This window comes from Electrona antarctica (genome assembly GCF_951216825.1).
Source record: "Electrona antarctica genome assembly, chromosome: 13".
Taxonomy (NCBI): Eukaryota; Metazoa; Chordata; class Actinopteri; order Myctophiformes; family Myctophidae; genus Electrona; species Electrona antarctica.
The window spans coordinates 28,211,849-28,238,145 of NC_136794.1; the positions used below are offsets into that span (position 1 = coordinate 28,211,849).

Here is a 26,297-nt window from a genome sequence, read left to right on the forward strand (position 1 = left end):
TGAGCAGCCCGCAGTTAGATCTGACCCCCCCTGAGCAGCCCGCAGTTAGATCTGCAAGTAGTAGGCCACAGAACCTGAATGGTTGCCTCCATTATCGGGGTGTGAATCAGTGTATTTCCATGTCTGCTTATTATAAGCGACGTAAAGCTTGTTTTGCTGTGAAGTCTTTGCAAATTGTGTGTTGTCATGATAAAGTCACAATATAAATGCAGTAACTAAATTAATATTAGAAAGATTAGGAATTCAGTTTCAGCTTCACCTGGATGGTTATGATTAGCACTCAGAGGGGAATAGTTAGTGGTTAAATTGCTCAGGGACACAGACTGGGACTGCATGGGAGGTGAACCGGTGACCATTTTAGCAGTATAGTAACCTTGACAATATTTTTCTCTTTTGCTTTTAAGAGCCTGACCGGCTTTGCAGGGCAATCGTCCAAACTATGCACATCTGAGTGAAGAAATAGTGGCACTTGAATCATGCAAAACATTCTGAACAGTTGCCAAGGTTTCTGCCAAGAAGAGTCAGACATTATGATATAAAGCTGCACTGCTTGGTGGCACCTCCCTCCAGCTAATTGAATCTGTGGTTTTCTGGTGGTTGTACCTTCGCCTTTTCTGAATAACAGGCTGGAAACGGGGATTGATGGATGGATTGTTGGCACATCAGTCGAGAAGCATGTAGGCCAAATGAATCTGTGAAACCCAGACAGACACAGAACCATGTGACTGTCTCATTTTGTCTTCATCTATCCCGTTAACGCCCTCAGGGCTCTGCAGGTGGGAGGGACAAGTGGAGTGAACGGCCGCCATACAGCTTAACTTGATTGCAAAGGTAAATATATACATACAGTATACATACAAACTCGTGTGTGTGTGTGTGTGTGTGTGTGTGTGTGTGTGTGTGTGTGTGTGTGTGTGTGTGTGGTGTTACAGACAGACATTGCTAGATCATGCATGTGCAGTCAGTGACTGGTGTATATACAGTACCGTGTACACGTATGCTTGTGGGTGTGTGCAGAAGAGATAACATGTTTGTGATTATACAAGTGTACTGTATGTGTGGCTGTGAGTACTGCATATGTGTGTGCGTGTGCGACTGTGCGTGTGTGAGAGAGAGAGAAAACACTGTCACTCAGAAAACTTGCATCTACTTGTGTTTAGTGTGCTGTATTTTACACTGCTGTATCTATTGTTCCCTTCTTGCCCTCAATGTTCTGTAACTGTATCTAAAGCTGCTGTGCTGCCTTTGGCGATAGAAATTCCCTTACAGGATCAATAGACCACTGAAGTTCTGACAAGCGAACAATACGTCACATCATGTGGCGAGCTTGTAGATCTGCTGAAAAGCGGTTAAGTGAGTCTGTGGGTTTAAAAAATAACTATATTTTAGTCACTGGGCACATGCAGGTTCTTGTATCCATTTCCTGAAAACTAACTGTTTTGTTACAAAGGGCATTACAGGCCAAGTTAAGAAGGTTTCCAGTAGGCAGACAGCAACAACAATGTGCATGGTAACTGGTAAGGATGTAGTAAAGTGCTTCCAGTGACACACGGCCCCAGGTGACGCAGTAACAACACTACAGTAGGTGCAGGTAGATATTGGAGGAGGTGGGGCTGAAATGAGAGCCATTCATCATGCAGTGTGTGGGGCGCCACACAACTGGCCCCAGCTGAGCTCTCTGTATTGATCTGGACAACCAACAGCTCTCATTACTACTGTTGGTTCTCTGTCCTATAGTCAGAAAATGAGAAAAGCCAAAACAGCCGCTCATTCTGTAAGAACATTTGGAATAGATGCTTTCCAGCCAGCAACAGTGGAACACATCCGTCCACGTCAGTGTTGCCAAATGCTTATTGTAAACGACTTTGGGCTTATTTTTCTGTAAAGTTGGTACAATCAACTTAACAGAAAAACAAGCCCAAAGTCACTTAGTACTGCTTATTTGGGCTTGTGTCCCAATGTTGTTTAAACCGGTGCTTCTCAAACATTTAATTTCAAGGACGACACCCAAATGTATATTTATTTGTCCACGGACCCCCACATCTGGTGTCGTTCTGTATAACCTAACCTTCACACGCAATTAATGTCTCATTTCCCTCATCATGTCCTTTGCCATTTCGTTGCCGTCGCCTGTCGGGTATGTCCATATTCCAACTTTTTATGTTTTGTTTTTGTCAATGAATGGCCTACTTCGCGGTACAGTGTCACACAAAGGCAGCAAAAATAGACGATCTACATAAACACACATGTCGCAGTGGGACGTGTTCGTGTTGTGATAAAAGGTTATTTCCAGGAAAACAGTTTGACATACAAGGTTTCTACCCACGAGCAGTGATTTGTAAAATAAAGTGGAAGAGAAGGTGCATTGTGGAGCTATGCAAAATGCGTTATTAAATGACCACTATGAAAGCTGCGAATACAGAGGTGTACGTGTGTAGCATGGTATAACGTGTTTGCATTCAGTTTACTGCTCACAAAGTGACACGTTCATTATTCATTTTGACAAGAGGCCTTTCTGGAGCTGGTAGAGAGTAGAGACTAGGATGACACGGTTTAGAGAACAGATAACAGGCTGCCCTCTTATTATTCTGTAAGACTCAACCACTTGAAGGGGATGTTGAGAACATTCACGAAAAGCAAATCTAGCAGATCTACAAGCTTGTAGATATTTTTGTCAAAGCAATTTGGTGTAGGCAGAAAAAAGCAGTTCAAGTAACAGTTGTAACTCATGTCTGTACTAAGAATAGAGGAGGGTTTAAGTGTTTAAATGCGTTAGAACTCCGTCACAGATTAGATTTGGAATAAAAAACAACGCCCGAGACAGACACGATCATTCCAGGCCTATAAGGGCCCGCAGTGCATGGGTCAAAGCACCAGGAGGCCTGCTCTGAACCGCTGCCAGCTGGCCCGGGGGAAAGCGATCTGCAGGCCGGGCAACACGATATTCTGGTCTGTGCAACAACCTGTGAATAGTGGTTCCTCCCATTCTGAAGGGGGAGAGAGAAATGCAAATCGACCGTCTTGTGACTCAACGAGAACTGGTCTGACCAGATCCACAAAGCGAGCGGACGGAGGGAGGGAGGAAGGGAGAGAGAGAGAGAGGAGAGAAGAAGCTATTCTCTCTGCAGGCCTTTTCCAGTTGTGTGCACTGTGTGCACAGCAAGAGCCTCTTTCCAGGATTTTTGCTCCCGTGCAGCGCAACAGCAAACAGCTAATCCGAAGAGACGGATCACTGTTTAAACACAAGGCACTAATTGTAATAATAATACCTTCCTACTGTTAAGATTATTAAGCCAAACAGCCCAGTTTACTTACACAAAATGTAAAAATTCAAAAGGAATCTACTTAAATGCATACAGTAGACGGACCCTATTGTCGTCCGATAAATCCAATTAGCACGTCCAAGGAAAATTCCACCGACACAGACCCGTAAGCTGATTACATTGGGTCTGACAACCGTAACGGAAAAAAGAAAAATCCCAACCTTTTCATTGAGTCGAAGTGGCGTAACGGTATTGGGACAATGCGTGTGACTGTACCAGGCGATCCACTCGGACTGTGTGGCGTGCGTGCTAACCACGGCCTCTTGACCTATGTGCTGGTACCACACAAAGCCGGGGAGTCAGGATGGATCTGTATCAGGGGTCCGGCTAATTGAAAACCTGCATGCTTACGCTCCCCTAATCCCAGTCGTTCTTTCTTTTTGAAGTGCCCCGAGTCAGCTGTGTAATTTTTTTAATCCTCATCCTGAGCCACTTGGCACATAGGAGCATCCAAAGGATTAGCTATGTAGATCCTACTATAGAGGGGCTCGGGCTGGTGGTGGATGCCAACAATTCTAAAGTCGGGGAAAAATGGGTGTTTGATGTTAAAATAAAACACAAAAACAGTACTGTAATGTAGGGCAGCGCTGGACAATGTATTGATATGTTGATATTGAGATGCAAGACTTGATGAATGAATTTGTCTATCGTACTGTAATATGGTGAAATGGCATTAGTGTTATCTTTTCCTGGTTTTAATCAAAATCACCATTTTATACTTAATAAGTATAATATCAATAAGTGTTGACAATTACATGTCAAAACTATTGTGATATTTGATTCTGTCCATATCCCAGACCTATTGGAATGTTTCCTCTGCTAAGCAAGCAGCCCTGCAGGGGTTTTTTCAACTCTCTGGGGTTTACTATCAAACAAAGGGTTGCCTAATATTGTCAGGACGACAGACAATATATCCCTGTACTGAAAGAGACGCCGTGTCAGCACGCAATTAATCAACTGGAGCTGGAGATGTCGAAGTATGTGAGAGATGTTGCTTTCTCTGTTACACATCTTATGTGTCTATGATTAATGTAAACCACAAAGGAAATAGCTTTGTCCACAAAGCACTTAAACACAATTACATTTAGATTTACTTTGGCGACAATTATCCAGTTAAACCGGGAATCCTCCATGTGGGTGAGCACACCAATCACATTAGACTCCTCCTCGCCTCTTCTCATGACATCATTAAAACACATTTCCAGAGAATTCAACTTAAATCCAATCAACGTAATTGTGGGGCAATTTAGTGAATTTCTGGGTAATTGAACCTTTTGACAAAATTCTGTGTTTATTGAAAAGTTTGCATATTTTCATCTGCATTCCTTCTGGCCACACAATGGGTGTGAGATTGATACAGTAGTATGGTTTTAGTTTGTATGGCTGTGAGATTAATACAACATGGTTTTAGTTTTGTATGCAGTCATTACACATGACGGGGAAATAAAAATATGACAATTATTGTTGACGAGTATTTTGCTTCTATGCGTAAAGATTGATACCTCATTCATAAAACGTTGATGCCCTTATTTGCAGTGGACAATCGTGAATGAAAAGGCGTCCACCTTTATGAATGAGACATCGACTACATTATGGTTCTCAAACTTTTAATTTCAAGGACCCCGCCCATAACTTTGAGAGTGTACAAATGGAACCGAATGGACCCTTTCCCCCTTTTTGAAACTAGCTCCTTGCCACTAGCCCTACACACTTCCACTTGGATTGAGCATAGATATATAAATCATAGAGACGGCACTGGATGGGAGGGGAATCCCAGTGCCGTCTCTATTATTTATAAATCTATGCTCAAACCGAGTGAAAGTGTGTAGGGCGAGTGGCGAGGAGCTAGTTTCAAAAAGGGCCTTACGGACCGTGATGGTCTCAGAGATACAGTTCTGTAAGTGTCCATTTCTGAAACCTCTCAAGGAACCGTGAGGATGCCAGGACCCCATTTTGAGAACCAGCGCAGAACTACAGTATATGAATAGTTCTGATGAAAAACACTTAAATTCTATCATAGAACAGTGACAACTACACAATCTGACTGTCAGCAACATCAGTCTCCTTATGTTCACATACTGTACCAGTGTCACATTTTACAGATATCTAGTGTTTCATAGCATTAGCAACGTTAAGGATGTTCCAGACTCCCTGTCAGTCATCTTTTCCATCCAGACAGTTTTACACCCCCCAATGATGTAAAAGCACTCCTGTTTTAACACATGATGCGTTGGGAGGGAGGGTACAGGCAAGGTCCTCAACATAACATACCAGCTCTCACACATTGTTTGGCAGCGAGGGGGCCTAAACCCCTTGCACGAGAAAACAGAGGGTGTACACCAAATCCCCTTGAAGGGAGGCTGCTGCTGGGACGTGTGAATTTCCTGATGCGGGCCCTGCGAGAAGGGGGGCACACACACACACACACACACACACACACACTATGAGGAGATCAGCACCAGGATCATGCACCCCCTGTGACAGGACAGCTGTGGGGAATTCAGAGCGGCTGCAGGGGTGGATCCGATCCCCTTGAACTTGAGGGCAAACCATCAACCTCTGCACGTTCCAGAAAGGCTACGGAGTACGGAGTCTAATTGTGTTCGTTTTGCCACTATGGCTATAGATTTTAGTCTTAGTCTTAGAAATATAAGCTAAAGGAAAACCTCTCAGATCATAGTTGAAACCCAGGACAAAGGCCATGACTGGGTGACTACCCACTGCAACCTTAGCAACATAACAGATGTACAAGCTCACAATCATTCAGAGCCCACCGATGTCAGAATCCTAGACGACCGATTTGGTATGATTTTGTCAAAAAGTGCACCATCTTCTGAGAAATTTGGAAAACGTACCGGTAGATTTGCTTAAAGTTTCTATTTGAGAACATTTAATAAAAAACACTTTTCGAAAATAGACAATCTACAAGCTCCACATGCATGGCAATAGCTTGTGAAACTGCTATTTTTCAATTAGTTTGTCTATCGAACATTTTGACCAGGAACGACATTCCCAAAGTCTAGGGAAGGACATTTTAAAGTGGTTAAAAATCGGCTTAGTCAAATAATTACCAATATATTGGTCAGACTCTACTCACAATGAGTCGCGATGAATTGTGAGCTTGTAGATCGGCTATTTTAGGTGAAGAGGGGGAAGAAAGTATAGCATAGACCCCAATCAACACAATATTTGTTACCAAGTATAGAGGGGGGTTTAAGGGATTAATAGAGGCACATGACTACTTGGTGCTACCAACTATGATTCCTGTAGGTAATTATTTCATAATTGCAAAGAAAATAATATCACACGTCTTTGTTTATACTCAAGGTGTTTACACGCATGAATGAGGTGTTTACCTGCATGAATGAAGTATCACCTATATGAATCGTTTTTTAAATGTTTCACAGGCACATGGCTGGGTTGACTTTAAGGGTTTAATTATGTTTTCTATACACACTAGAGTTGGCTTACTGTTAAGTGTAAGCTTCCTGTTGTATGAGGGAGCAGTTTTGATAGCTTGTGTCTCGGGGCTTGTTTTTTTTCCTGGTTCCTCTATTATGAAGATTGACATTGATTGATGGTATTTACTGTTTTCCGGTTATGCAGTGCTGTCTCTAATATCCCAACCAAAACCTAAAAAGTATATGAGCATGTGCCTTCGTTCAGCCCCGCAGGGCCTGGTGCCAAAACCTTATCCGGTGAGCAGCAGCCGTCTCCCAATAAAAATCAGTGGTTCTCAAACTGTGGGGTGGGGACCCACTGGTGGGCCTCAAGGAATGTTGCAAGAGGGCCCCGAAATCATTGGCAAAATGGTACGATTTGAATGCGTTTCCGTTGATCCAAGCCGGAACACAATCAATAGATTTTCTTTAATATATATATATCCTCGCTTTTAAAACCAAATGTTACTGGACATGCAACCTGTTCACAGTCACGCATTAGATATACCAGTCCATTTACTATGCTAATATGGAACAAACTTCCTGACTCTCTGTTTCGATTGGATAAGAGACACTTAGGGTGCTAGTTGAGGACAGACACTCTATATTTATTTGCATCTGTGACGTTGTGCTGTGGTTCAAATGTTTCTTACTCTTTTTTATTCTATGTATTATATGCTGTGATCAGGGCGTCCTTGAAAAAGATAGCTTGCTCTCAACAGGCTTCCCTGAATAAATAAAGGAAAAAGACAAGAAAGAAAGATTTGATCGTTAAAACAAATATGTTCTGAAAACAGCCCACCCATCTGACAACATAATGCGTTTTAAGTGGTTAGATTTTCAAGTGGACCCTGCCTAATCCAGAAATGGCTGGGAAGCACTGCCATAAATGGATGTACCGCCAACTGAACTGGCATAATGTTTGTGCATAAGATAAGTCGTTCACTGGACTGTCCATCTTCATTAAGACTTTATATTAAAAAGCTCCAGTTGAGCGCCTAGAGTACCTTTTAAATTGGTTTGCTTGGCAGAAACAGGATGGTAAGTTTTCTAATTAAAGTATTATTATCCATTATTATTTGATGGAAATCTTATTTCAATGCCAAAACTGTGACATTTCGGGAAATGGGTCCAATGCAGTTATTATCCACATTACACACAACTTTCACTTCAAAAATAGCAATAGCAAATTCTACAAGCTCACAATGCATCAAGCTTGTAGAACTGCTATTTTTGCTATTTTTATGTAAGTAGTAGGGCATTCATTTGCGAAAAATATAAAAAGTTGAAATATGGAGATACAAGGTTTCTGCCTGACAGCAACGATAATAGTCTCTGCAAAGCACTGCAGTCACAGAAGAGAAGATCTTTCTTCGCCGTCAGTAGTATGACACAAAGCTTAACCCCCTCAGAACTCATTTCCCTGTGAAATGTGAGCGGTTTAGGAGCACGTTCCTTGTCCTTTTCTTTCCCAACGCTAAAGTCCAGCATACAGGGGGGGGTAAAAAAGCACAATTAGACACGGTGCATAAAGCTTAAAGCGTTTTTTGGCCCATAATAAACTTCAAAGTCAACATAAATTTTGGAAGAGAACGACCATGTAACCTGAGGAAGATGAGGCGCATTAGATTCACCGTTTACCAAACACTGGGTCGTGGACCCATTCATATGTGGCGGGCAAGTTTTGAATGGGTCACAAGTAAATATCCCATTTTTTATTTGTTTCCTATTAAAAAACATATACGTATATTATTTAAATATAATGTATATCTTTTTTCAAAATACCTTACTATATTTAAATGAAAATCTAAGAAATTCCATTTATATAATAATAATAATACAAATTATAAGAAAATATAAAGAGGTAGTGAAAATAATAGCAGCTCACAGTCCCGGGCAGACATTCTCTTTTGGGTCTTTCTTGAGCTAAAATGTTTAGGACCCCACCCACTGCTTTAGATTCACCATTCAGGAGATTTTACAGCTTGAAGTCTTCAAATTAAAACTAATTATTTCGAAAATTGTTTATCCTTTCCTAATGCATTTTTACATGCACCAGGAAATACAATATTAAACATTATCTGGTATATCACTGTCATAAATCTAGCCTTAGGACTTATATACACGTGTCGTGAGACAGAACAGAGCCAGTGTTGCCAGCTAGGTTTTGTGAGAGAAACAAGCGACCAGGTCTACGAAAAAAAACAAGCCCAAAAGAAGCGACTACTATGGTATGATGGGTCCCCAGAAAGATTACTTATAGCATCAAAATCAGTTGAACCAGTTACCGGTAAAACCCTATACTGCATATTATGATCGAATATCGAAAAAGATACAAATATAGGAAAAATATTAGGAATAATAGAACATTTTAAATACACTTATCTTGTATGAGGGGGTCCCCGACAGGCCGACACAAATCGGGTGGGGGGGGGGGAATAAATATAAAGTGTTGGGGAAAAATGTGTTGGGGAAAAATTAAAAATGTTTGACAACCACTGGTTTACTGACACAACATTAGAGAGCAAGCCTAAATAAGCAACTACACTTAACTCTTAGCCTGCCGCCATTAATTAATCCCTCGATTGCGTATTGCCATGGTTTAATCACGCGTGACACTTACTTTGAAGAGCCAAATATCCGTATCGCATTTTACTATGAAACCATTCCGTGTGTGTTGACGAAGCTGGTGCTCGTTCTCTCGGTCGGTGGTGGAAAAAGTGGACCGCGAGTATCACAGCGCCTGCTACAGGCCGTTGAAAACGCTTGTCTGGGACAAAGCGTCCTCTGCAATGTCGCTTCTGTGAGATAAAGCCGTCTGAAAACAGAGCCGGCAATGTTAGTGGATGCGCGCGCATTTTCAAAATGGCCGCGCCCATTGTGTCAGAAGCATAACAAAGCTAACGGACGGTAGATTTCGATACGATCGTATTAAAACATGCATTAATGAATACATCGCTGTTAAAACGGCTTTTCCGTTTGTGGCAGGCTACAAGATTCTACGTGTTAATATTCCTATGTTCCTGGCGGGTAAACGATTAAGAAACAAACCCAACAAACCATAGCCACCAATATTTGCAAGCAACTTTACAGTAGTAGAGGGAAAAAATCCCAAAGTCACTTTTAATAAGCAGACATGGCAACAGTGAAGATTGAAAGGAAACAGGTAGGTAGACAGGCAGACATTAATGATCCCACTGGGGACATTCATTCAGTTGTCATGAAGTAGGAAAGGAAACACAGGACAGATACAGAGATGAGTAGAGAGATAACCCCAAGCTTCAAGAGTAAACCGGTACTGTATAGTAACATAATGGAAGCAGACAAGATACAACATACCAAGACGAAATTGAATCATTTAAGCCCGATAGCCCAAAATCAGGAATGAGGAACTGTGGCTGAGAGGAAGGCAGGAACCGGTAGAGAAGCAGATCCTGAGACGAAAGTGGGGTTGGATAGGACACACACTGAGGAAACAAACAACCAGCACCACACGCCAGGCCCTGGCGTGGAATCCCCATGCAGGGGAAACGGAAGAGAGGGCGACCCAAAAACACCTGTATAGGCGGGACACTGAGGTGGAGCTGAAGAGACAGGGAATCAGCTGGCGGGAGGCAGAAAGGATAGCCCAAAACCGTGTTGGATGGAGAAGAGTCGTAGATGGCCTATGCTCCACTGGGAGCGACGGGCCTAAGTAAGTAAGTAAACCCATACATACAAAAAGACTAAATAGAGTCAGACCATCTACAAGTTCACATTGCTTTCTTTGCATATTTTACACCCCGCCTTTAATGAGCCCAAAATAGGGATATCAGGTTGGTCTGGTCTGGCTGTGTGCGCTTGGACCGGTCACCGGTCAGTGTTTGCATGATGTACTTGTAGTGAGCTCTTAAACAGGTGTAATATTTTAGTATTATTGTAGCAGTATGAATGGACATTCTAATGGATTATGGTCCATATTGTACAGTCAATCTGCTGTGGATTAGTGAGGAATATATACACAGCAAACATTTACAGTAGCCACTTACAGTATATAGCCCAACGTCTCAAATCACTGCTGTTGGGTGGAAACCTTGTCCAAACCAGTTCCTTTTATTATTATTATTATTATTCATTTTATTTTTATATTAAATATCCAATCTACAAGCTCACAGTGAGTTTATATATCTGCTATTTTCACTACTTTTGTGGGACACACTTGTATGATGAAGTAGGCGAGTAGGACATTAATGTATGAGATAGAAAACATACAAATTAAAAACATGGGGGATATGAGGTTTCCGCCCGACAGCAACTGACAAATGAATCTCAAATATGATTTATTTCTTGGCTATTCTTGCCATCGCGTGCCGAGACATGTTAGGAGGAAGACGACGTATAGCAATGTAGGTTTTGCTTCCATCACTTCTCCCCAATACTGGTATACAGTACTATTACTACTACTCCTGCTCAATGAATTATTCACACAGACGAGCTATCCAATCAGAGGCACGGAGGAAAAGTGCCGAACTTCAAAGGGGAGATCATCAAACGAGATGATGTCTCCAGAGGCGCGTTGAGAGAAAGCCTTGCGCTGAGCATGCATGCCCTCGTACACTCAAAGGGCTAAGCAGGGTGAGGACCTCATGCCGCACGCATGCTAAAATAGAATAGGTCGCTGCTGCAGTCAAATAAATCTTCAGGGTCGTAGCTTGAAAATATTCGCAAGAAACATAATTCAACAAAAGGAGCATGAAAGGGATATGCAGTGCAGTATATCGTTTTGACTTTGCGATCCTATTTGATCATCATTGCGAGTCAGCACTAACTATAGAAACTGGCCAAAACTGTCTGTGTGTGTGTGTGTGTGTGTGTGTGTGTGTGTGTGTGTGTGTGTGTGTGTGTGTGTGTGTGTGTGTGTGTGTGTTAATAAACAGTTAGTTTGAAAGAATATACAAATTTAGTCCATGAGTAAAAGAAACAGTTTCAAAATGAAACACTTTTCCTTCATTCTCTGCAGAATATGTTTATTTTGCTTTGATCTGCTTCCATGATAGTAGGTCAACAAGATCTCAAGCTGTGCATACAGAACATTCATAAAGAAGGCCCATGAATATGAGGTCCGTCAGCATAGTATCAACATATTTCACGGTGTGCTGTATAAGTAACTTTGTACTGTGGATTGGCTATTTTAAAATGTTCAATACATTTTTAAATCAAAGTTTCTTTCAAATTTTTCAGTTTTGCCCATTTTGACAAAATATCACTCAAAACAACAGTAACTGGTGGGTCTAGGACAATGGTCATCGTGGGGTCCAGCCCTCAGTTCCTTGAGGGGGGTTCCAAATGGATCCTTACAGTCCATCCGCACTGCCAGCGATGCGAGCGGGCGAACGAGGAAATCTCATCATTAAAGTACGTGTTTTTCAATGAGACTGTCCTGACGCACCGCGAGTGACAAGGCGCCATGGCAGTGACGTCGTCCACCCCTCCTATATTCGCTCACAGTGTCTCTATTTGAGCAAAGCTTTCGCGTCCATGTCCGGCCCCCAAAACACTTTCATTGGTTGAGATCTACACTCTATGTATTGGTTATTTGATTGGTTCAGGCTACATCGCAACGCAATGGCTGACAATCCATATCAGGACAGTTTTTCCTCGCGATATCGCCGTCGGAACGCTCGCTGCTTGGCCTTGCCTTTGCAGATGAGGTGTTATAGGTCTGTAACCCTGATTATGTACAAATGGAACTCTTTGAGTGAGAGTGTACAAATGGAACCAAATGGACTCGAATTACTGATCCATTTGGTTCCATTTATACACTCTCAAAATCTGTCGGGCTCCTGTATCGATCAAAATACCATTCATTAATAGACACTGTCCGATCAATGAACAGACGGTGGATGCTAATGAAGCATTTAACCCTGATACTGCACAACAAGAAAGCAACAGACGGTTCTCACCAGGACACCAAGCCTCTCTGTGGCGCAACAGAGCAGCAGAACGCGTGCTGCTGCATTGTAGAACAAACTGAAAACATTTGCTCTCTAATATCCAGTCGGGAAAAGAGAAGCATAGCAAGATCAACATTTGATGAAGAGAAAAACAAATAGTCATAATTCATTGCAAGATGCCCCCCCCCCCTCGTTTTACAACCTCACACAGTAAAATTATGAGCACACACCCTATAGTGTCCCTATTCTGGGTGCCAACAGTCAGCGAAGTAGCAGATCTTCATGCTCACACTGTCGCAACGCGACACATTGTGATCTTGTAGATATTTTCGCCAAGGAGATTTTGTGGAGGAAAAGGAGTGAACCTACTGTAGTACAAACTTGTGGTACAACTAAGTATGTTTAAGTGGTTAAGCGTCAGTGTTCATTTTCCTTATACACTCTCGGATGGACACCTATAGAGAAGCACAGACCTAGAATCATTAATGGCCTATTTTTTGCTGTGCGTATTCAGATTCTATATAAAACACGCATTCCTCAAAAGCCTGTTTGCAAGGCCGCAATTACATATATGCATGAACACCCTCCTCTCCCACCTTAGCAATGCATAAGACATATCAGTCTTACACAGTCCCAGCTGTGCCTTTTTGCCATATGGATGGATAGTTGGCGCAGTGACCGTGCATAAAGATCCTGCTGAAGCCATCCATGCGTTTAAGCTTGCACAAACTTTCCTGAATAATGCACAGTGAGCATTAAGAAGTATGTCAGCCCCCAAGCTCCACTCGGTCCTATATATCCATTCATCATAGCATGGTTGTGAACATGCCTTTGAACATGGCCACTGACTTACACATCATTTTCTCAACCGAAAACACAGAAAGCCACATCTATGTCGCCTCCATTAGATTCCGATATGAATGATCTGACATACAGCCCGAGGGTTAAAACAACTAAGGCTATGGATACAGCATCCATCTCAGCCTGTGGCCCTCATGCTTCTTGACAGAGTCGCCTCTGTGACAGAACACCCTGCACGCCATCTGAGGTAATGGACTGAAAATATCCTACTGGAATTATTATAACGCCATTAAGACTCTTTTTTTCTTATACGTCTACAATAAGCACGACTGTGGGCATGTCTCACATTTAGCTGGCTTCTGATGAAAGATCTCCTCAAACTAAACTAAAATGTTGTTGTGTGATATTTTAGTTATTAAAACTGCACTGTACCGTATATCATTTAGTATCACCATATTCACAATAATAAAATCCTCAGTGTTAACTTTGAGTGTGTACAAATGTAACCAAATAGACCCTTAGCAAATGGACAAAATAGTACCACAGACGAAAAACAGTCCAAGTCCAAATTTCAGTCTGACCCCTCCACGAAAAGGCCTCGTTGTCCTGACCCCTTATCTATCATTTATCTATCAAGGATAAATAGTGTGGACTGTTTTTCGTCTGTGGCATTCATTTAATGTAACACTGAGGATTTTACAGTGTATTGTACAATAAATACGAATCTGAAAATGTGTTTCGTTCCATACCCCTAAGGACTGGAATGTCACCATATCTATAGTCAGAGGGTCAGAAACTGGTTTGAACCGGTTCAAGACACTCGCCCACCATGGGTGACCCTCGCACCGCCGTGACCCACTTGAAGTTGAAACAGCCTGGCGATGACATGGGCGCGACAGTGATTTGTGGGTGCAGTCTGGAGGCACCTGTGGGGGCTTCCTGACTGAGGCTCCGTATAAAAATGAAGGGTATTTCCCTTTTAATGTTTTTAACAGTCTGAGTACAGATAAGTCTGAGAAGGAAACATGGAACCCACCATTGTTTCCACAGAGTTGAACATTTAGAAAGAAGGCCTTTTTTTTCCTTTACTGTTTTGATGTGGAAGACAGACACGTTGAGGATTGAAGATTAATCACGCCAAATGTCTTCTTCCTGGGGAGACCTGGGAAAGAAAGAGGTGAGTTTTGTTTTGGCTGTTGTACAAAAAGCACTTTATCTTGTGCTGACCCTGCTGATTAGCAAGCAGACATGCTCTGGTCTGCCCCGGGTTTATGTAAGGAAACCAGGGGCCTACAGCTACTACAATTGACTCTGTGACATCGAGTGTGTGTGTGTGTGTGTGTGTGTGTGTGTGTGTGTGTGTGTGTGTGTGTGTGTGTGTGTGTGTGTGTGTGTGTGTGTGTGTGTGTGTGTGCTGTCTGCACACGCTTGCTCATAAAGTAGCTGGCGCTCTTCAGAAGCGTGTGTGTGCCCTTGTGTATCTATGTGTGTCAGGAAGAGATAGGGATGAAAAAACAGACTGCATACATAATCACTATTCTCCTCTCTCTCTTTTCTTTTTCAGTAGGCTACACATGCAGGGTCACTATCACTACAGATAACTCGGGCCAAGTATAGCAGTGGCAGCCAGAACCTTTATGCTGCTTAGTTAAAAACCAGCACACACACACACACAGCAAGCATTCCACTAAAGACGGTCCGTCACAGAGCTGGGGGTACTTACACCCTAAGAGGTCTCATTTGTCAAGCGGTTAGCGTGCAAAATTCCCAGAGTGACGACAGACGTACATATTTTACACCGGACATCTGTCAAAAACATTGAAGCAGAGAGGCATCTAAAGAACCCCAGCCCTGTGCTTACACATAGGACATTTCTGAGGGGAGTCTAGTTTTTCAGCCACCCATATATACCAGCATTATGAATCATCTTCCATGTCTGCCGGTATGGTAGATAATGGCCCGTATGCCCTCATCTGCATGTCTCCCTATATCCCAGTGCCATTATTGTCTCGTGTGACACACCTGGACCTGTCTGTCTGTCTGTCCCACTATAGGGACCAAGACCATGCAGGCAAACCCTCGCCAGTGTTGCCAGATTTTGCGAGAGAAACAAGCAACCAGGTCTATGTAAACAAGCTCCCAAAAAAACGACTATTATAGGCCATATACATCGGCTATTTGAAGAAATAGTGGGGCAGGGGGGGTCTGTGGACAAATACATATTCATTTGGGGGTCCTTGACATGAAAATGTTTGAGAACCACTGATTTAAACAACATTCGGAAGCAAGCGCAAATACGCAACACTACACTTTACAAACAAGCCCCAATGATTTCCAAGCAAGCTTTACAAAAAAACAAACTAAGTCGCGTATAATAAGCAGACATGGCAACACTAGACCCTGTGCAGGTGGAACACATCCTTATCTGTGACAGTGTGCCGTGGGGCGGGGCCTCCACGCAACAACACCGCACTGGTGTGTCACTCAGGGTCAGTTGCAGCGTAGTAGCGGTGGGCGGTGGCCACAGATGTGGGAGCAGGTTTCCCATCAGACGGATACATAATGGAAGGTGTCTACAAGCTAATGAGGGGGAATAGAGTTTTCTTCACACAGGTGACAGGTCATTCCTCAGTTCTGTCAGAGCCGTTAGACCTCGTCTATCACTCCACAGGGGAGGGGGGGTGGGGGGCTGGTGTTAATCACCTATCCATCACAGGGACAGAGGGTACAAAGGAACAAGGTTAATGCAGCTTTAGGATTCATGTAACATGTAGCATGGGGGTAGTGCTGTGTATTAAAATGTCACAAAGCAAATTGCTTGCAGGAAAGGACACCACGTGACCACGGTGAATTATTAAAACGAAGTATTCTATGGATGCAACGATATATGGAAAGACTATTAATATCAGCCGATGTATGTAAAATCAGTGTCAGTTTGATTGTGTTTTTACAGTCAATCTGATTGTGAATAGGTGACATGGATGGTGGTGCGCTACTTTTGTCGTTTGTTTTACCAATTCCAGTGCTGAAGTGTGACTGTATATCTCCACTGAACCGCTGAACCAATCTCGTAACAATCAAAATCGGCTGATGCAGGGAAATCAAAACAAACATCAAACATCTCCTTACTGTAATACAGAAAAATCATATTGGCACATGCCTAAAATCGAACGCCATTTATTGTACAGTACGTACATCCCAAGGAAAGCCTAAAACGCTTGGACATAACTTGAGATTGACTCATACTGCTTTATCCACCATCGAACGACACAAACGATGGCATTCCATTTTTTTTGTAGCACCTTAAAAAGCTGAATATATTTGTAGCTGAATAAATTAACAAGCACCGGCAGGCATTCTGCAGCTCTAGCAGAGCAGACCGTTTGGGATCACAGAGTGATAGCAACCCATTCTCAATCACTCACACACACACACCGCAGCAGCAGAAATGAGGCCCAGGGGCCCGCTGTCTGCTGATGCCACGTGCGGGCCCGGGCACCACCGACCTAAACGGCAGAGCCTGTCCACAGATACCACGCATGGTAGAAGTCTATTCTTCCGTCATAATCTCCACATACTCATTTTTCATCAGCCCATTGTTATGCAGATTGGTGTGTGAGGGACAACAAAAAGGCCAGCTCAACATCTGATTATCAATATTAGGCAGACTACAGATGGGCTTCACAGCAAATTAGAGGCGTTTATTCTTCTATTCAGATCACAAGCGAGGTTCAGAAGTGAGGTCAGCTGCTGTGGGGGGTTTTCAAGTCATGGCACGGCAAGCAGTGTAGCCAGATTTAGCAAGAGAAATAAGCAAACAGGTCTATGAACACAAGGCCAAAAGAAACCTACCGGTATATGCATTGCATATTTGTAAATAGACTATCTATCAACAATATTGTAGATCTGCTATTTTCAAATAAATCTTGAACAAAAGTTTAAACACAAATCTAGCTGGTATGGGGGTTACTTTCAGATCAGGCCATGGAGATATACATATTCATTTGGGGGCCCTTGATTCGATTGATTGGATTAAGCAGCATTACGAAACAAGCCCAAAATAAGCAACTACACTTTAGAAATAAGACCCATAAAACAGAACCTGCAACTACCAATATTTACAAGAAACTTTACAGAAAAACAATCTGACATGGCAACATCGGCATCAAGGACTTATAATGGGTCTTCAGATTATTGTATTGTGTGTACCTATTTCAATTTTTGTTCCCAATTTGACAATAATTCATGAACTAGGTACTAATGCAGTGATTCTCAACCTTTTTAATTTCAAGGACGGTCGGACCCCCATTTTCTCTGGGACCCAAATCTACACTGAAAGGTCCTCTCTGTGTTTATTTAGTGTACATTGTACAACTATGGAACCAGAATTAGCTTGAGAAACAGTGCAGGGCAAATATATCGATACATTCCTTTTAACCACTTTCAAAAAAATATATCAAAAATTATGAAAATAGCATATCTACAATCTTCCATTTCATTGGCTATACTTTCGCTATTCGTCTCACACAGCAAACGTATATAGGGGCTTAATTGGTTCCGCTAAAGCATTCAAGCAACTGAAGCAAGGTAGCTCATGTTATCGTTTTGTGTGTAACTTGCTTACTGTAAATCCCTCTCTGGATTAAGAGAGGCTGCTAAATGCCTACATTGTAACTGTGGCTGACAGCATGTGGTCATCCCCAGCACAACTCTAGTGAGTGCATATTATTTATGAAAGCCAAGGGTATGGAGGAGGCACAGCTTCAGCCCAATAGGAGATGCAGTGCACCATTCTGCCCGTACACTCATCAAACAGAGAAGGACATCATTTCTGCCCTAGCCTGGCTTCCAGCCTGATTCACTACATTCCATGGATTCGTTTTGTCACTTGACAAAACAAATCCATGGAACGTATAGTGAATCAGATACTGAGCCTCGTAACATGAAATGTATTGATTGATGTATAATAATAATAATATCAAACCACTCCCAAACTGATGCATTAAACGCTACATAGCAACAGTGTGCCCTGGCTTAGAACAAAGCCCCCCCTGCCCGGGGGGCGGGGGTGCTGGACCCTCCCCTCCCTGGCAGCCCACCTGGAAAATCATCAGGAAAATCAAATGTGTTCATTTTATGTTTATGTAAAGATATCACTGTATATGAGTACATTTAGGTCACTTTCTTCACTCTGTGAAGCCATCGAAAAATCTTGGTCTGCTAATAATAATAATAATAATTATTATTATTATAATTATTATAATAAAGCCTCTAGATTTAATAAACTGGACTGGTGGTGGCACTGTCTTTTTCCCCCTTCCACTCTACACCAAAAACAGCTGATCGACAAGCTCACAACAACATGATGTGAGGAGGAGATGTTCCCCCCAGAATAGGGATGCTGCTGCTGGGGTTCAAGTGGTTAAATACAAATCAAATGGAGATGGTTGGTTGTAAGCTGAGGAAGGAGCGCTGCACCTGCTGGCTCTGCTCACAGCAGAGCACAGGGAACAATGCAGTGGTTCCAGCAGGGATCAGGACCCTGTAACACTGTCCAAATGTGTGAAATTCAACCTGCATGTATGGCATGTTCCTAACAGCTAACAGGACTGTGACAGGGCACTTCCAGATGTAGCCTCTAGCACTAGTCCACTTGAATGCCATGACATTTTCTTACAGTAGCCTAGACTGGGGGAAAAAAGTGTAAGAAATAGCCTAGGTTAGTAAAGGTAGTAATGAATTGATTACTAAATTAATTTATGATTTTGCACAGAGGCAATAAAGCTCCTTTGTTTGTTTGAGTGCTATTATTTATTAATGGCACAAGAAAAGATGTGTTATTATTTGCGTGTAGTAGCCTAGTCCAAATTAAATGGACGTTTGTCAAACCAAGGCTATAGTAATAGCAGTGCAATGTTTTAAGCATTTGCTTTTCTGAGGATAAGAATAATGCGTTACGGGTTATTTTCTTCGTTTATTAGCAGGATAGTGGCCTAGTATTATTATTATTAATGGAGCTGGGGGTAAGGTCAAAGTGGGTCAGGATAGGAGGCAGGAGCACCATTTTCGAGGAAACAGAAAAGGTGCGCACCGCCAATTGTAAGCTATCACATTGCACTTTTCAGGAGTTTTTTCCTATTGTTTATACCGCAAAAAAGAACGAAACAGGGATATTTCCTAGTTGTTCGCATAGATCTGGCTGCTGCGTTTCCCCTGTTTACCAGCAAGACAGACAGACACTGGCACACTGCCCCTGTTCTGTCGCCTTATTGATCTGATCTCCCTGTATATTGTTGCAGTGTGGCTGAATAAAACGCACTTACTTGAAAAGAAGTCCCTTGCTGCAGCTGTCAAACTTCAGCGGGTCCCTCCTGTCCGTAAGCCTTTTACAATGTAGTGTCCAAGAGGGTCAAACAAACAGCCAGCGCTGTTCTTTCTGTTCTCTGTTTGTTGTTGGCTTTGAGGATTATATTGTCCCCGTCGTCGCCGTATTGGTCCGATCACTGTTTGAACGTCTTGGAAATGGAATACATTGAGTTGACGGCTGTGGTGCTGGAGCCTAGGATGCATTACACTCTGCTCCTATCAGAGGTCGAGGTGGGCGTGTTCTGTTCTGAGAGGACTCGCACCGTCCTGCACCTTACTATTATGTATTCTTTATTATTATGACTTAGTAGTAGTAGTAGTAGTAGTAGTAGTAGTAGTAGTAGTAGTAGTAGTAGTGTAATAATGCAGACTTATTATTATTATTATTATTATTATTATTATTATTATTATTATTATTATTATTATTATTATTATTATTATTATAGTAGCCTACAGAGGAGCAGAGACCTTCAAATCTCTGCCATTGCTTGTTATGGCTATAGATGATTTTTGAAGTAAACACTGTAAAATCCTGAGAATGTATTTAATTCTGAGAGTGTACAAATGTGTGAACCTGTTTAGCCTACAGTCTACACACACACTCATCTGATCCTCTGTGCTGCTGTGCACTTAAAGGGGAATACCACTCATTTTCAACATTTTACTATGTCATTACTATACCTTAGAGTTGTTGTGTGGAAATAACAAAACAGTCCCCCCCATGCTGTGTTGCCTAGAACTGGAGGTCTGAAAAAAAATCAGTAACATTATGAAGTACATCTTTGTGATGTCACTGAGATGATTAATGACGTAGTAAAATGTTGAAAATGAGTGGTATTCCTCTTTAAGCACAGAGGATCAGAGACCTTGGCCGTAAAACTGCTGGCATGCTTTGTGATCTAAAATGTTTTACCCACCACTACCACCACAAAATAACACTGTGTAATCCTTAAGTGTGAAAGTCCAGTACATATTAGTGTCTCCCAGGGAGGGCGAATTTAAGCCCAACCCAAGTTTCATGTCCCCATCGTCTACCAAAGCTTTTTTCAGGCAGTAGCCTACTACATGTCAACCGGTAGACTTGTCATAAGGCCTACTGTATAGCGGCTATAGCCTACCTTACACTACATTTAACATTTATCAATGTGAGAGACTGCACCTCCAACCAATCTGCATAAAAATATTTTAATTTTAAATTAATTAATGATTTAATTAATTAGATTGCAGCTTTAATTTAACTGAGAGAGAGTAGCCTACAAATGGAGGAATTCACAATGAGGATTTTACTGTGAACCATATGCGGTCATTAATTAATGACTATCCTTAGTTAACAGCGTCCACAAGTGGAAATACAGTCCTATCAAATGAGAGAGACATCAAGGCCAGTGGTTCTGGTTCTCAAAGTGGGGTCCATCGGCAGGGACCAGCAGCAGTCCATGCCCCCCCAAGGACTCCAGGGGGTCCCCAGCAAAAGTATAGCTTGTATACTACGTTTATCTTAAATGTTTTGAATAATTTAGATTTTTTCTAAACATTAGTCCTGGCACAAAACCTTTTCAACTGAGGGTCAGCGGCCAAACACATTTCAATTTGGAGGTCCTAGACTTGAAATGGTTTGAGAAACACTACTGCTCAAGGCTACGTCATCATTCTGTGTGTGTGTTTTTATTGTCTCGTAAGGGGCTTTCAGAACACATAAAGAATGTTTATGTTTATAATGCTCCTACACAAGTAGGCCCATTTAACGTTCATCGAGAGATCATTTAATGTTCAAGTGTTACGCCCTCAGCAGCTCATATAGTATTTCCTTTTTCATTCAATCAAAGGCATGCGCGTGCATATGTGTGTGTGCATGCGCTTATGAATGTGTGAACGCGCACGTGCGCCTAGCCCTAGAGAGAATAGAACAACAGAACAAAAGAAAAGCGTTTAGTGATACTAACAGTGTGGGTGGACAAAGTACTCAACCCCACAGTACTTGAGTCTCAGTATGGTCAAATATTACTCAACTACAAGTGAAAGTTGCTCTGTCACATTTTGTACTTTAAGTACTGTAAGTAAAGTACTCCATTACTTACATTTACTTTAAGTATTCAAAAGTAATTGTAGAGAGCACATTTTCTTAGTATGTCAATGCATATGTCAATGCATTGCTTTGCATTGCAAGATTGTTAGGCCTACAGTTTTTCCCCAAAATAATGTAAGATTTTACAAAAATGTTCAAAAAACATTAATAATAGTGAAAATAGCAGATCTACAAGCTCAAAGAATACATCCCGACATGTTGTGAGTTGTAGATAGGCTATTTTCATTATATTTGAAATAGAGCTTAAGCGGTCATTATAATGTACTTTTTTTTGTCTTTTTGTCTAAAGTACGATATTTGTCTTTGAAATGTAGGGAAGTGAATCGAAAAATATATAATACTCAAGTACAGGTACAAAAAATTTACTTAATTACAGTACTCAAATGTATACTTCATTACTGTCCACCACTGACTGATACTGCCGTATTGGCGGGTAGAACTTCAAACCTAAATGTGTTTTTAACACATCCTTCACTGTTATTAAGAGGAGGGGTCATGTCATGTGTCTTGAATAAAATAAATCAAAGGCACATAAAGCACGTACAGCGCCTAGAGATATACACTTGGAAAAAGAAAAGTGCCCACATCTAAGTAGGAATTTGATTTGTGTCGTTTTGGGGATGTACTTTTCGAGTCAGAGCAACGGAAGTGCTCAGATATGTAAAAACTAAACTATGTTACGTATGTGAGTGTTGATAGATAGATGACACAATGCAAAATTATCATTCCATGGAGGTTGTTGAAGAGAGCCATACCAACCTGCTGAAATATACAAGGAAATTGTACATTCTAGCTCTTATTTTATTTTTACACAACCTTTTGTGTTTGTTTTTGTTTTTTTTGTAAATGAACGCCCTACTTGATCATACTACAGCGTCACACAAAAGCATCAAAAGTAGCAGATCTACAAGCTGGAAACGTGGCATGAAGCGACACTGTTGAGCTTGTCGATCTGCTGCTTTTGCTATTTTTGAATCCCGAAAACAGATTTGGACATATGAGGTTTCTACCCGAAAGAGAGGTGGTTTCCAGTTTGAAAACCTGAACTGCTTGCATTGCGAGGCTCAGGCTATACTGTCCATCAAATGTCGTGGCTTAAGATGAATGATTGGCATGTAGTATATTAAATAACCTCACCCCCACCCCTTTATCCTTAAAAACCCCCTCGTGGAACACAAGAATCAGCGAGGAGAGAAAAACAATTGTCAAAACAATTGTGAAATTGCAAAAATAGTAGTCTAATTACCTTGGCCTGAAAAATGTTGAAGACCTACACCAAATCTACAAGTTTGCCTTTTCAATAAACCAAAGTCGATCTACAAACTTGGTTACAACACGTGTTTCAACACGTTGTTGTGAGCTTGTAGCTCTGCTACATAAGCCCAAATGTTCACCTCAGAATAGGGTTCAGAGAGATCATCATCGGCTCTATGTACAGATTTGAAGCATGACTGGATTCCACTTGAAGTTAAGATCTAAAAAGAGGGAGGGGGGGGAATACAGCCATTTCCCATAATTACATGTTCCCTACTAGCAAAGGGATCGGGTAGCATCTAATGGTGGAGCAGAGACGATGTCGCAGGGGCCCCTAAGATAAGCATGATTTCACTTGAGGATAAAAGAAGACAGAGAGAGAGAGAGAGAGAGAGAGAGAGAGAGAGAGAGAAAGAGAGAAAGAAGAGGCAGGTGCTGTTTGAGAAACAGTGGATGAGTTAATGAGGATGTCACAAGATCACTGCCATGTACCTTTAACACTGTTCATTTATAGCCTGTTTCTCATTTACTGCCAGTGCAAAAGAAACATGCATTGAGAAATTAAGCGAGAATTTTTAAATCTTTGTTTCCAAAAATAAAGAAAAAAACCATTAGACTATACTTGCCTAGTAATGCCTTCTAAATGAGTAGTTCTCAAACTTCTTTGGGCCAGAACCCCCAAAATGATATGTACTGGCCCCCCATCTGAAACTGTTTTGTGCCAGGGAACCCCAGAAGAGCCGATTTGTCGTGTTTCAAACACTTTCAAGATAAAAATAAATAAGAAAATAGCAGATGTGACGTGCTGTGAGCTTGTATCTGCTATTTTTGAGAACCACTGTTCTAAATCCTAAGAGTTTTCTGAAAAATACATTTTTGACATGACAAAGAAAGATGCTTTCCCGGTTTTATGGGTTCAAAACAGAGTCATCAATCTGTGAAGACGTGCGTCAAGTTGTTGCACTTTCACTAATTGCTGTCCTTTGGTCAGATTAATGACTGGTACTTTCCTATCATTAGCACCACAGTCAGTCTGGGTCTCCTCCTCCTAGCCTCGGAAACCCAGACGTTTTACCTCCTCCTGACTTAATATATCTTTGATTATGTGCCATCAGAATGCATGACTTGCCCTTAAAAAACTTCTAAACATAGACATAAACTCTAAAACTCCACTTAAGTCTTTAAAACACTGTCTGTCCTTATTCAGCGATTACTTAGCTAACATTCACAGGTGTCTGGTACAGCTGTTAACGGTGTCACAAGCGCTGTATTCATCTCTTGTTTTTGTTTTTTTCCCCTGATACAAATATAGGTTAAAGCAGTGAAGAACTACTCAGATGTTTTACTTATAAGTAAAAGTATCCTGGAAAATAGTCTGTTACAAGTAGGCCTACAAGTTTGCTATATTCAACTTTTAATGTAGTAAAAGTACAAAAGCTCGGCATCAAAATGTACTTAAAGTACCAAAAGTAAAAGTACTCGTCATGCAGAAGGTCCCATTTCACAAGTTTTCAAATGTCTACAAATCTGTTGAAAATAGCAGATCTACAAGCTCACAAGCTGTGAGCTTGTAGATCGGCTATTTTGAAACTGCCAAAGTATAGATTACATATGGGTCTGAAGTGGTTTTGTAATAATAATCAAAATCAAGGCCTGGGCCGTGGCTCAGCGGTCCAGGCACCTTGGCTGGTAATCCAGTCTGGCAGTGTGCCTTGGGTTCGACTCCTGATCCTGACGGCCTTCACCGCATGTCACCCCCCCCCCATTTCCTGTCAGCCTACTGTCTGTCCCTCCATAAAAAAAAATAAAAAAAAATAAAGGCGAAAGCCACAAAAAAACATTAAAAAAAAAGAAATAATCAAAATCTAAAAAGTTTTCATATAATATAATTATCGTAGAGTAAAACTAGAATATATACTGTATTTGGCTTTGAGATGCAGTTGAGTAGAAGTAAAACTAAAAAAAGTACTCCTGGAAGTAAAAAACAAACAACAAACAGCTCACAAGTTTACTTAAAGATGGGGTGCAATGGCCTTTTGGGGCATTTTATTTTGAAGTTTCACTCTGAAACGGAAAGCTGTGTGTTTTTGAACCAATCGAATGTCACATCCCTTCAGGGTATGGGACGTAGCTCCGCTACATACGCGTGTGTGATGCATGCGCTGAGTCATGTCACAGAGAGACAGGCAGCAATTAAAGCTTGTGGCTTCTTTCTAAACTATAATGTTTTCAGAGACTGTACAAATTTTAGCGTGATGATTAAGTTAGATTTAAAACGGAGTAGTTCTGTAATCAAAACCAGCTGTGTTGGAGGAACGCACAGTGATGGGAATCAACCAGGTGAATGAAATCAAGATTCATTTTTATTCATGCAGGCCTCGACACGTCATCATGCATCACATTTTCGTTCAAAGGAAGTAATTCAATTTGGATTTGTATGGACTTTTGATATCAAAATCACACCCGTGTGAAGTGAGGGGCGCTAATATATTCAAGTCTAACTCATGTTGATTAGTAGCCCCAATATGTTCCCTTGGTTAAACAAGCGTTTAAATCGGTTGTGTAGCATGTTTTTCAAGGAAGTTGAAAAGCTTTAGCGCCTCCCTGGCACCTCCCCTGGTCGAATATGGAATTACATTTTCCAACTGACTTCAGTTCACTCGACATGCATGCGCACATGCGCGACTTCCTTGATAAACATGGAAGTGGCTGACTAAACAACCGATTTAAACGCTCGTTTAACCGTTTCAACTTGGATTTTCTTGGCCGTTCCTAAGTTTAAATTAGTTTAGCACGCAAGTAGCCCTTCACTTTTTGGATTCATTGTGCAGAAAAGGGTAAGAAGCGTTCCTTTTGGAAACCAAGCACCGTTTCTGAACCGCGGTGAGAGCTGCCATGGGTGTGACCCCATCTCGGAGCTACAGAATGAGCGTATAGGGACTGAGTGAACATATTGGGGCTAGTTGATTAGGTGATGTATTGGACTGGTGAAGTAAAACAAACGGTGCCACACAAACATTAAACGCCATTAACAATAAAGAGACAATATGACGTAATGAGGCACATTATGACGTACATTTTCCCTTCATTGTCA

General features: G+C 41.6%; 1 protein-coding gene across 2 annotated transcripts in view; it reads right to left on the reverse strand.

Moving 5' to 3' along the window:
• lypd6 (LY6/PLAUR domain containing 6) overlaps nt 1-20,035 on the reverse strand; it is a 44,147-nt gene extending 24,112 nt beyond the window's left edge. Inside the window, exon 1 of one of the 2 annotated variants that reach the window (XM_079517903.1) lies at nt 19,821-20,035. The gene's annotated coding sequence lies outside the window, so the exon portion shown is untranslated. Of the gene's footprint in view, nt 1-14,533; nt 14,663-19,820 lie in introns of those variants that run through there. The other variant, XM_079517904.1, reaches the window with a different exon arrangement.
• Nucleotides 20,036-26,297: the final 6,262 nt, after the last annotated feature.